Source organism: Bos taurus, chromosome 12 (assembly GCF_002263795.3).
Source record: "Bos taurus isolate L1 Dominette 01449 registration number 42190680 breed Hereford chromosome 12, ARS-UCD2.0, whole genome shotgun sequence".
In the NCBI taxonomy this organism is placed as follows: domain Eukaryota; kingdom Metazoa; phylum Chordata; class Mammalia; order Artiodactyla; family Bovidae; genus Bos; species Bos taurus.
The window spans coordinates 11,232,205-11,245,717 of record NC_037339.1 but is presented as its reverse complement, the minus strand read 5'-3'; the positions used below and the strand labels follow the sequence as shown (position 1 = coordinate 11,245,717).

The 13,513-nt window shown below is 38.7% G+C and overlaps 1 protein-coding gene across 9 annotated transcripts in view; it reads left to right on the top strand.

Annotated features, from left to right (window-relative positions):
* Nucleotides 1-13,513, top strand: part of ELF1 (E74 like ETS transcription factor 1) — a 122,975-nt gene that overhangs the window by 31,274 nt on the left and 78,188 nt on the right. For 4 of the 9 annotated variants that reach the window (XM_015473755.3, XM_005213568.5, XM_059891975.1 and 1 more), the window contains exon 1: nt 5,726-5,823. The exons of 4 other annotated variants lie outside the window; for them this stretch is intronic. The gene's annotated coding sequence lies outside the window, so the exon portion shown is untranslated. Of the gene's footprint in view, nt 1-5,725; nt 5,824-13,513 lie in introns of those variants that run through there. One more of the 9 variants, NM_001077853.1, reaches the window with a different exon arrangement.

Below are 13,513 nucleotides of genomic sequence, written 5' to 3'. Positions count from 1 at the left end.
TATTACCCATGAACTGGATTTCTTTTTAAAGTCCGGTTTATTGATGTATAGTTTATAATACTATATTGTTTGCCCTACTTAGTTATGTAGTTCTGTGACTTTTGACAGGTACAGATCTTATCACCAATACCACAACCAACCATACGAGATATAGTTCCCTTGTTCTTCTTTGTAGTCAACCCACTCTCCTCATTCCCAACCCCTGGCAACCACTGATAGGATTTCTTCTGTCTGTATTGCCTTTTTGAGAATGTCATATAAATGGAATCATACAGTATGCATTTTGAGTTTGGTTTATTTAATTTAGCCATTCTGAAGGAGATCAGCCCTGGGATTTCTGTGGAAGGAATGATGCTGAAGCTGAAACTCCAGTACTTTGGGCACTTCATGTGAAGAGTTGACTCATTGGAAAAGACTCTGGTGCTTAGAGGGATTGGGGGCAGGAGGAGAAGGGGACGAGAGGATGAGATGGCTGGATGGCATCACCGACTCCATGGATGTGAGTCTGGGTGAACTCCGGGAGTTGGTGATGAACAGGGAGGCCTGGCGTGCTGCGATTCATGGGGTTGCAAAGAGTCAGACACGACTGAGTGACTGAATTGAACTGAACTGATGCTTTTAGATTCATCTGTATTGTGTCATCATCAGGTGTAGAAGTTCATACCTTTTTATTGCTGATAGCATTCCATTGTATGGATATGTTATTGTTTAGTTGCTCGGTCGTGTCTGACTCTTTGTGACCCCATGGACAGTAGCCTGCCAAGCTTCTCTGTCCATGGAAGTTTCCAGGCTAGGATCCTGGTGTGGGTTGCCATTTCCTCTTTCAGGGAATCCTCCTGACTTGGATTGAACCCATGTCTCCTGCACTGGCAGGTGATTCTTTATTGCTGAGCCACCACGGAAGCTCTTGTATGGATATACCACATGTTTATTTGTTCACCAGTTGGACATTTGCATTTCCAGTATTTGTTGATAGTATTTATGTAGAAGCTTATATATATTTCTCTTGGGTAAATATCTAGGAGTGGGACAGCAGGATTGTATGGTAAGTATATGTTTAACTGTATAAGAAATTGCTAAAGTGAAAGTGGAAGTCTCTCAGTTGTGTCTGACTCTTTGCGACCCCATAGACTTTACAGTCTGTGGACTTCTCCAGGCCAGAATACTGGAGTGGGTAGCCTTTCCCTTCTCCAGGGGATCTTCTCAACCCAGGGATCGAACCCAGGTCTCCCACATTACAGGCAGATTCTTTACCAGCTGAGCCACAAGGGAAGCCCTAAATTAGAAATTGCTAAACTGTTTTCACGATGGTGTGATCACTGACCTAGAGCCAGACATCCTGGAATGTAAAGTCAAGTGGGCCTTAGAAAGCATCACTACGAACAAAGCTAGTGGAGGTGATGGAATTCCAGTTGAGCTATTTCAAATCCTGAAAAATGATGCTGTGAAAGTGCTGCACTCAATATGCCAGCAAATTTGGAAAACTCAGCAGTGGCCACAGGACTGGAAAAGGTCCATTTTCATTCCAATCCCCAAGAAAGGCAATGCCAAAGAATGTTCAAACTACCGCACAATTGCACTCATCTCACATGCTAGTGAAGTAATGCTCAAAATTCTCCAAGCCAGGCTTCAGCGATACATGAACTGTGAACTTCCTGATGTTCAAGCTGGTTTTAGAAAAGGCAGAGGAACCAGAGATCAAATTGCTAACATCTGCTGGATCATGGAAAAAGCAAGAGAGTTTCAGAAAAACATCTATTTCTGCTATATTGACTATGCCAAAGCCTTTGACTGTGTGGATCACAATAAACTGTGGGAAATTCTGAAAGAGATGGGAATACCAGACCACCTGACCTGCCTCTTGAGAAACCTGTATGCAGGTCAGGAAGCAACAGTTAGAACTGGACATGGAACAACAGACTGGTTCCAAATAGGAAAAGGCGTACATCAAGGCTGTATATTATCACCCTGTTTATTTAACTTATATGCAGAGTACATCATGAGAAATGCTGGACTGGAAGAAACACAAGCTGGAATCAAGATTGCCAGGAGAAATATCAATAACCTCAGATATGCAGATGACACCACCCTTATGGCAGAAAGTGAAGAGGAACTAAAAAGCCTCTTGATGAAAGTGAAAGTGGAGAGTGAAAAAGTTGGCTTAAAGCTCAACATTCAGAAAACGAAGATCATGGCATCCGGTCCCATCACTTCATGGGAAATAGATGGGGAAACAGTGGAAACAGTGTCAGACTTTATTTTTGGGGGCTCCAAAATCACTACAGATGGTGACTGCAGCCATGAAATTAAAAGATGCTTACTCCTTGGAAGGAAAGTTATGACCAACCTAGATAGCATATTCAAAAGCAGAGACATTACTTTGCCAACAAAGGTCCGCCTAGTCAAGGCTATGGTTTTTCCTGTGGTCATGTATGGATGTGAGAGTTGGACTGTGAAGAAGGCTGAGCACCGAAGAATTGATGCTTTTGAACTGTGGTGTTGGAGAAGACTCTTGAGTCCTTTGGACTGCAAGGAGATCCAACTAGTCCATTCTGAAGGAGATCAGCCCTGGGATTTCTTTGGAGGGAATGATGCTGAAGCTGAAACTCCAGTACTTTGGCCACCTGATGCAAAGAGTTGACTCATTGGAAAAGACTCTGATGCTGGGAGGGATTGGGGGCAAGAGGAGAAGGGGACGACAGAGGATGAGATGGCTGGATGGCATCACTGACTCGATGGACGTGAGTCTGAGTGAACTCCAGGAGTTGGTGATGGACAGGGAGGCCTGGCGTGCTTCGATTCATGGGGTCGCGAAGAGTCAGACAGGACTGAGCGACTAAACTGAACTGAACTGAAACTGTTTTCCTAATAGGCATTCCCACCAACAGTGTGTGAGAAGTGGAGTTGTTTCATATCCTTACCAGCCCTTGGTATTGTAGATGGTGGTGGTGTTGTTAATCTACTCTAATGGGTATAGTGGTCCTGTGACTTTAATTTGCTTTTCTTTATTGAGTAACAATGTTGAGATCTTTTCTGTTCTTACTTACCATCTGTGTCTCTTCTTTTGTAAAGTATCTGTTCAAATCATTTGAGCATTTAGAAAGTTGATTTGTTTTCTTTTTTTTTGAATTGTGAAAGTTCTTTACATGTTCCAAATAGTAGTATATGAACTGACTTTAATTCTCACAATAATTCTTTGAGGTGGATACTGTTACTCTAAATTACAGATAAAAAAGTTTAGGCAGAGGTTTTAGTAATTTCCCAGGATTTCACAGCTAATAGGAAGCAGAGCTGGTATTGGAACCCATCCTGTGCTAAACTGTTTGCCAGGTTTTTTTTTTTTTTGGCGGAGGTTGATTATGGGGGGCTGTGAATAGAACCAGGATCCAATTCGTGTAGGTGGTAAAATAATGGTTATAGAGACACCCCTGAGCAAAGCGGCAGTATATTACGGTAGCAACTCTGCATCGCATTTTTGGGAACAGCTGCTTGTTTCTGTTGAAAAAAGTTAATTACTTTTACTTTACGTCTCTTCTACTGGTGGCCAAAAGTACTTTTTCTAAATTACAGTCCAAGTATCTGCCATTATCAGGTGATGAAGTACTGTATATAAATGGATTTTCTAAACAGCAGAAGTTTACCCTTTTATGTATCTATACTTCATAAAAATGTTGATGCATTTGATGTTGGTCATCTGTTTTTTAAAACCTTTATCATAATGCTGACTTGTAGGCGCTTACTCTTTGGTGACATCCTCAGATATCCTGAATATCCTCTGACATTTCAGAGTAGCTTCAGACCCCAGTACTCTTTTTTTTTTTTGATATTTATTTTATATTGGGGTATGGCCAGTTGACGATGTGGTGATAGTTTCAGGTGCACAACAAAGGGACTCAGCCATCCACATTCATGTATCCATTCTCCGTTCAGGCTGATACGTAACATCCAGCAGAGAGAGTTCCATGTGGTATACAGTGGTCCCTGCTGCCTGTTCATTGTAAAGTAGCAGTGTGTACATGTCCATCCCAAACTCCCTAACTATCCCAGACTCCAGTACTTTTAAGTTACATTTGTAGTGACTGACTTTTTTTTTTAAAAAAAAACCTTTTCTTATGATCCCCTCTGTCACTTGTTGGCTGAAATCATCCTTCCACTAGCCCCGCTTTTACCATTTATAATTCGATTGGCTAAAAGATAATCAAATTAGGCTTATGTGGATATTATCTAAGATAAATTTTAACTCTGGGAAACAGCTTGGGGATTTTCCAAGTGATAATCTCCCGTGACTGCTCAGAGGGCCTCTCTTGGTGTTTGGGTTCCAAAGAGTCCCTCTGGATCAATGAGCTCTAAATCAAGTCAGGTATGACATTTGATGGCAGAACATGTGATGCATTTTTCTTTCTAGCCTAGCTTTTATTAATAATTTATTAAATCGTGGAGATTATTTTAGTAAAAAGATTAGGCAGTGTTCAGTGACATGGAATAAACAGGCACACAGCGGGCAGAAAGTTGGTTCACAGTCACTGTGTTTTGTAGCAGTTTACAAAGTTCCTAAGTCAGTGACAGCTTGTCCCCTCAGCTGTGCCTCTAGTAGGGCAGAATGATTACTTCCAAGTAATTAACTGAGGGGAGGAGACCTTGCTAAATCCTGTTTATTTTTTGTAAAAGATTAGGATGAAGGCTAGCCAGTGAGCTGCGCTTTTAAAGTACTTTTGGAAGTGCTTAATTCTTTCAAGCCATTCTGATCAATTTAGGCTCTTAGAAGAAATTAATATATACGCAGCCAGGGACAGGGTAAATATCTGTAGTGACTGCAGTTTCAGCTGCTTGGGCACCTTGTCAGATGGACAGGGACTTGGAGAGCAAAACTTCACCAGCCACGTGTTGACACCCTGGGGCTCTCCAGGGCATACCATGGTTGGCTTTTATTTGTGGACAGTTCTGTTTGAAAGGTCAAGAGAACTGTGGCTACCACTTGGGAGTAGTAGAGTTATGAACCACGATCGTATTGATAATCTGATTCAAACAGGGTTTCATCAAGCTTGCAGTTTTATTTAAAATCATTTTGCTGTATTGGACTTTAGTTCCTTTCTAACCCCAAGTTTACTTTTTTTAGTCTGAAAGCCAGATTAGTAATTCACACTTATTTTTCCACTGAACTTTGAATTTTCTAGTGGATTTTATCTGTTTAGCGAACTTATAAATCTGCATCTGGTATTTCAGTGTGCTGGCTTTTCCAGATTACATAGCAATATACACCTTTTATATAAGAGTTAATGAGTAGCCAGGTTAGGCTTCCCCGGCCATTGTTACATTCAAAGGCAGAAAGTTTGCTGTCTCCCTTCCATCCCCTCCCCTCCTTTTTTCCCTTTCATCTTTATATTTAGTTGCTATATTAAAGTAACTTTTAAAAGTTGCTATTTGTATTTTTTTTTAAACAGCATGCAGGTTTTTCGTTTTGCTTCCTTCTAGATTCTGACTCTGTTTTATTGTGAATTTTAAATCATGGTAATTAACCTGGGCTGAGTAATAGTTTAATCAAGGGAGGTCTGGCTGCTTGGCTCTGCCTCTCCCCCTTTGCTGTCTCTCTGCCCCGTTTTTACCTGTGGATTTGCATGTTTGACCTAGCAGAGTAACTGGGTCCACAGCAACATGGGCGTGCCTCCCTCAGAAACACTCAGTTTCACGTATGACTCATAAGCTGAAGCACAGACACCACTTCCCCAATCTACAGGAGCCATTTTAACAGCACAAAACTTGCCGGATAGCTTTTTACTTTCCAGCCCAAAGGACAGTGTCTAAGGAGAACGAGAATATTGGAAGGTAACACATTAAGATTTTGCGTGTCTGCTTCTGGCTGTTTCCTGGGCTGCTAAACGGGGAGGGTGCTTCTTACCTGTCGGAGAACATGGCTGAATGTGATCTTTAACTCTCTGGGAAAATGTGTGTCGCGGTCCCATGCCTGATTGCACTTTCCTACTAGGGGGAAACAAAGCATTCAGATTCTGGAAACTTTGAGATCTTCTTGATGAAGCAGTTTATTTTCTGTGATTTCTTTTTCCCCTCTGTGTGACTTGAGAATAAAGGAGACTTTTCTTGATTTTTTTTTTTTTAATACCACAAAGGAAACGAGGTCAAATTCTAATTTTTAAAAATGTGACTATATTTGTGAGGGTGCCCTGTAAATTACAATTAAGCAAACTGTATTATTCATGTGTGATTTGAGTGTTAAGGAAGAAGTTGAAGGGCAATGCTTTTGTTTTAGCATTTTAGTTAAGGGGAAGTGTGTAGACAACTCAGTCATAGGTGTTGCTCACTGACTGTAATATTCTTTGTAATTTTTTTTTTTGTTTCTTTAAAGTTAATGAAGTTTATACTAAACATTTAATTTTGAAACCGAATGTAAGTTTGGATAAAATGCACGGTCATTTAGATAACAAGTAAAAGTGATTATTAAAGAGGAAGAAAGGCTAGAATGATTCATTTACAGTTAGGAAAAAATAATAAAGTTTTATAATTCACACTAGAAATTTGTTCAGAGTAGCAACCTTAGAAGCATAACTAGTTTCTGAGGAAATGCAGGATTTTGATTTGTGTTAAAAAAAAAGAATGTTGACCTTCCGTCTATACAACTGTTCTTAAAATTTGCTTGTTTTGAATTAAAAATTAAAAACTAAGAAAAGATTACTTAGTCCTTTCCTGAAATAGTTCTCATTATGGAAATTAGGAGATTTTGTCAAGTGTATATAACGCTGTCCCTTCAAATTCTAGGTGCTCTGAGAAACTGGATGCAGCAGTATATTACTTAAAAAGTTATTTTGTGAAACTAAAATCTGAATGAAAGTAAAGTTTGAATATGCAGTGCTTCCAAATACAGTTTTCAGAACTCAAACTTGGCAAGTCATTTATTGTTGACTGTGATGATATTTAGCTAGCTCATCGAGGATTCGCTGTTAATAACTTTTATAAGTGACTGAAGGCCTGTCAGATGAAAGGGAAGATAGAAAGGCAGTCAATTATTATTTCTTACTCTTTGAAAAGATTGTTCCTGTTATCAGATCTCAATTGACAGGCATAAGCAGACATTTTACCAGTTTAGCTCTGAGCCATTTGCTATCATCTTTGTTTGCATATTGCCGGTTTAGTCAGCTTTTGAGTAAGCAGAAGCTGTATTTACTTCTGGTCTGCTCTGTGTGAAAAATTTAATGAAACTTTTGCCTTTCTTTCTTTTTATTGAGTTTTTAAGGCCAGTGACCCACAGAGAAAAATCAAGGGGCGCACAAATGAGCAAATAATTAAGATTTCATTTATTAAAGTAGAAGAATTTAGTATATTAAAATTAAGACACCATTGCAATTTAAATAAAGATAAATACGAATCATATATTTTGGTTTCTTGTTATGTGGAGAAGACTGAAGTGGGGCTTCAAGGAGAGGGAGGGAAAAAAAAAAAAACAGAAGCAAAGGCAAACCAGTATGACTTATTATGTAGTCCCCTTCCCACCCTTTTCCTTTCATAAAGTTGAATAGAAGTTAAAGTGAGTCATCAGAATTAAACTTAGAATGACCAGTTTGAAGAACTTCGCATTAAAAGATTGAAGATCGTTCGGCTGCCTCACTTTTAAAGTTGAGACTGTGGCCCAGAGAGGTCTTGTGACTTGCTCAAGGTTAGGTCGTGCTGGACTGCAGGCCTTCCAGACTGCAGCTGCTCAGTTGAGCCCCCACCAACAAATGATGCTTTGTTTGAAATGGTCTGTGTTGCCTCAGGAGTGAATAAAATCTTACATTAAGTTCCTTGGTGATGATTTTGGTGATAAGGTATGGCCAAATGAGTTAACCAATGATTTTGAAAATTTGTTCAGACTAGTTTCCTTTTTCATCAGAGAGAGGACAAGGCATTTGTTTAATTTCTACAGCAGCTTTTTTCTCACTATTAGAATTTTTTCATAGTTGAAGTGTTGTGACATTACCTGTATAAGATGGGCCTAAGGAAGATGGGAATTTGCTTTGAACTCCTAGATACGAAGACAGATTTATTTCCACTTTAATCTTACCTCATCTTCTTTTGGTAGGACAAATACTGTTTCATATGATGCCTTGTTCTATTAAAGTGTGTGTAAAACTGCATATGTTTGCAAAACCTGGAGGCCTCTAAACTCTAACATAAGTATAATCTTGAATTTAACCTTCCCATAAGTAATAATCTCATTCCATTTGTTGTACCTTCTTCTTTGAAGGTTTACTTCATATACCAGGCACTTGATTCTTAGAACTGTCTGGGGAATACAGAATCTTTGTCTATTAACTTTTTGATATGTTTTATTGTGGTGGTTGAAATTTACCTTAGATCTGCCTTTCTTTAGGTCTGAAATCTGGATTTTTAAATTGCTTTTCATATGACTGTTGAATCCTTAAATTTCTGAGTCCCCTAACCTAATTTGCTATCAAATTTTCCACAATGTGGTGGTCATCCTTGTCCTAAACAATAAACAGGGCACACAAGTCTACAAAATCTGGGCTCTAGTCTCACAAACTTAGAGTCTTACCGAGAAAATAGGTTGTGGTAACATAGGTGAAATAAATAAAGAATGAAACAAAACCACAGAGTTATTAAATTTTGGTTCAGATTGCTTGCCTAGAGGTGACAGGTGACCGAGACTTAAAATGGGCATGAAAGGTCTATGAGTCTTGAGGAATATTGAAGAATGAGTAGCCTTTATTTGTACAGGTTTGGAAGAGTATCTTCAGTGAGAGTAAGAATGTATAGGAGAAACAAATATAGCATATTAACACAGATATATGGAATCTAGAAAAACGGTATTGGTGAAACTATATGCGGAGAGGAAATGGAGACCCCGAGGTAGAGAATGGACTTGCGGACACAGCCGGGGAGGGAGAGAGTGGGGCAGATGGAGAGAGTGGCCTCAGCGCACGCACACTATGGGGTAAGGTGGAGAGCTGGTGGAAGGTGCCGGGTAGCACAGGGAGCCTGGGGCGCTCTGCCGGCCGGGACGGTTGGGGGAGGGGGGTGGCAGGGGAGGAGGGGATGTGTGGATAATTGTGGCTGTATAATTATACAATAATTCACAGTATTGTGTGGCAGAAACCAACACATTAAACCAAACATTTAAAAAACCAAAATTTAAAAAAAGAATAAGAATGTAAATTCTTAGAGGGCAGAGGTGTTGTATTCTGTTTCTCCATCTTTTTCAACCTTGGACAGAGTATCAGGCACAAGTGTACAGGCCGTTACTATTACATTTGCGGCATTAAACCCTTGCTGCTCGGTTGGGCAGGTCCTGCTGTAGTGGTGGCAGACCTGTAAAGGACATGTGGCCCTTAGCTTAATCTTGGATGCATACACATTGTAACCACAGAAATAATTAACACCTGCCTGGTAATATGCTACATTTAAAGTAGTAATTTTTGACCTTTGTTGTAACAGAGAATCACCTGGTTTCAACTTAGAGATTTTGGTTTATTAGGCCCTGGGGTTTGGCTTATCCATCTGCAATTTTAATAAGTACCCTAGATGACTTTCTCAGAAAGAGAGTTTGCAGGTTTAAGAGCTGTGAAGAGTGATTAATCAGTTACTTAGCATTTTAATGTCTGAATTTTTAAGGAACAGTGGCATTTGGAAACCCACAGGCTCTAGGAAGTATTAATAAGAAGAATGGCGAGGACTTACCTAGCCTCAGCTCCCTGCGCAGTGCTCCCTTTCTCTATTGGTTTTCTGCTGGGCTTTGTCTTTCAACGTTGTGGCTCTTCTGTGTCCTTTTCTCTAATTTGGCTTTTCTTCCTCTGGCTGTCCACTGACAGCCATCTTGACCACATTATATAATTAATTGTTTTTGTTTTTCAGGCTTAATTAGCCTCTTTATCTCTCAGTGAACCATCACTCTCCCAGTGTTAGTATTTGGTTGTTTTTTTTTTTTTAGTTCCCTTTGGTGCCTCATGGTAACTCTCCATTCCCTTTTCCTTGGGATAGGGCAAAAAAAAAAAAAAAAAGCCCCTTCTTGCTGTGGGGTAACATTCACAGTCTTTGAAAACTCTTCTTTCCTCAGAGATACTGTTATTATTTGTTATCGTTTGAGTCTGGGAGGGAGTAACTTTTTTTTTTTTTTTGCCATGTAATACTTGAATATGGTTTTTGAAATTTCTTTGGACATTTAACTGCATAATGGATTGCATATTTGTAGGCTTTGCATGACATATTGTCTAGACTGCACAGACTCTTAAATAAGAAGAAGAGTCCCATCAGTTGAGTGGTCTGAATGTAATTTTGCCTCCGTCAGTTGATCAGAATATTTTGTTCCTTTGCTTAGGAGCTGCTTCCTTTAAATGGTAAGAATTAAATTAGTAATATCATTGAGTCAACCTAATTGATTTGGGCAGTTTTCAACTTTCTGAGCAATCTTTCTCCCGTTAGTAAAGAGGAGCTCCTAATGGGAAAGTTATTTGTCACCTCTACCTTTGTGTCTTGTCAGTTGATCTATGTACTAGAGTAAAAGTGGCTGGTGATCTATACAATAAATGTATAGGAATCCACCCTTTTTGAAAAAAATAGTTCCTGTGCAGTTTGCTTTGTTGGTAGAGGGGATAAATTAGGCAGCTGAGCTTTGGTTGTATAAATTTCTGTGCTGAAACATTTCTTATTCCTTCTCTTCCAGTAATAAGTATCTGAATTAATAACCCCATTGTCATCATCAGAAAACTCTTCGTAAACTTGTCTTTTCACCTTCGTTCATTTACCCCTATTGGAATTCAGAGGCCTTTCCATGTGCCTGTTAATGCTGCATGGCGAGGTAGCAGGGGCTTCCCAGGTGGTGCTAGTGGTAAAGAACCCGCCTGCCAATGCAGGAGACTTAAGAGACTCAGGTTCTGTCCCTGGGTCAGGAAGATCCCCTGGAAGAGGGCATGGCACCTCACTCTAGTATTCTTGCCTGGAGAATCTCATGGACAGAGGAGACTGGTGGGCTAAATCCATTGGGTCGCAGAGTTGGACACGACTGAAGCAAATTAGCATAGCATAGCAAGATATCAGCTCTTTTTTGTCTCCATATTTTGTAGCTTGAGATTGATTGCTAGCATCAAAAAAAAAAAAAAGCACAAATGTAAACAATATGAATGCCTTCTAGATTTATGAAGATTGATTTAATAATTTTTATATTAAAAAACTATCAAAGTGTTGCACATTTTTAAAAACCTAATAAAAAGCCTTTAGTGAAAAGCAGCCTCTCTCTTCTACCACTTCCCCATCTCAGTCCTCCTGCCTAGAGGCAGCCACTTATACAAGTTTTTGATTTCTTGAATTTTCAAATTTGTATTTTCTTGGATCTATCTTTTCCCCATCTTCTATCCTATAGAATAGAAGTTCTTCAAGGTAGCAGGAACCAGTGTGACTTTAAGTGATGTCAAGTCACATAGAGGTCATAATTTATGTGGTAGATGCTCAATAATTCAGTGGTCATTGTATTTGTGCAGAGTTGTATGGTTTTAGAAATTAAATGAAAGAAAATTGGTTAGTTTCTGTGTTTTAGAAAACAGTCCTGTAAACACCGAAACTAGAAGATTTTATAATAAAACAATAAAAATGAGCTGTTGATTTAATAACTTAGTTTCTGTGCATCTTGTTTTTTGTATCAAAATACTCAATGGAACCTGTGTGTTGTAGTAAAGCAATTCTTTATCCTTTTTTCTTGAAAACTATGAAATGTGAGTGTAGGATCATGTATAAAACATACACAGTTTACTGTGATGGATTCATTTTGATATTTGGCAAAGCTAATACAATTATGTAAAGTTTAAAAATAAAACAAAAACACACACACACACACACAGTTTAAATGTTCTTACATAGTGTTTACCCATGTCACAACAGCCTAGGCTAAGAAATAGAGCATGTTTATTAAGATAAAAATCCCCAACTCTGCCCATGTTTGTTTTTCCTTAAAAATAACTATTATTCTGGTTTTTGTGATAACCCTTTCTTTATAGTTTTACCCCTTTGGATTTTACTGAAATGGATCATACCATGTATACTCTGTAGTGACTTGTTTCTTTCATTTAACTCTATGAGATTTATCTTAATTGATTTTAACTGCAGTATAATACTGCATTGTCTGGAACGTATTTACCATCTCGTTGATGGTGGTAGAGTGTGTCCAGTTTGGGAACACTCTTGATGTAATTCTTGGAACATACGTGCAAGAGTTCTTTATTATATCGTCACAATGAGGTATGTGAAGAGTTTACAATGTGTATGGGGAGAATGCAAATTAAAGATAATCTAGAGCTTCTCATTGTCTTTCCTAAGAAGAGATGCTATCGATGCCTTCTTGCTCCTTCAGCCTCTTGTCATGGTGGTTTGCCCTGGGGGCTCAAACCTTCCAGCGTGTGCTCAGTTGCTTCAGTCGTGTCCGACTCTGCGACCCCGTGGACTGTAGCCTGCCAGGCCGCTCTGTCCATGGGATTCTCCAGGCAAGAATATCGGAGTGGATTGCCATTCCCTTCTTCAGGGGATCTTCCTGACCCAGGGATTGAACCTGAGTCTCCTGTATCTCCTGCATTGTAGGCAGATTCTTTATTGCTGAGCCACCAGGGAAGCTAGGACCCTAAAAAGTGGGCAGGTGATGTCTTTAGAATAAGTTGTGGGCATTAGTACATTTGACCACTAAACACTCAGCGGTTTAGCATGCCTCCCATTTATAAACTAGAGTTTATTTCAAACAATTTTGAGTAAAAATTTTGTGATAGATACATTAAAATCACTGTTACATACATAAAAACAGTACTATCATTGATACATATGAAGTAAAGTTATAAAAATATAGGCAGTTGGGCAACAGCAATTTTAGAATGGTAAGAAGAGATTGGAGAGGGATATATGCATATTTATATTTGACTTTTTTATTCTTAAGACTCTGAAACAAATTATGGAAAAATGTTAATATAAAGCTGGGTGATGGGCATGTCATTGTATTCTTTCTTTGGTTGAACTACTTCATAGTAAGTTGTGCTATGTAAGGGGTAGATTATTTTCCCTCCACATTTATATATAACTGAGAAATAATGTTTAATTTGATGAGGACCAGAAGTTGATTTTTAAAAAAGAAGTGGTGAGTAAACTCTACATCAGTTTAAAAAATCATCATTTCAATGAAGGAGATGAGCTAGATTCAGAATTAAGTTATACGTAAGACTGTATATCTGTCCCCTATAACTAACAAGATGGCTCTAGGCATACTTCTGATGAGTAAATGATAATTTCCAGTTGACATCCATTAACCAGTTGGAGATAATAGTTTGTTTGAAATAATTTAGCCTTTAGAATCGTCACTTTCAAATATTTTTCAAAAATACATTTTAGAACAAAGATTCTTAAAACATAATTGATATAGTGTTAATTGACATTGATAAACTTTTTCCCCCCCCAAGCTTTAAACTTTTTATTTCGTATTGGGGTATAACCAATATACTGATAAACTTTTAACTAGCAAATACCTTGAATTAGA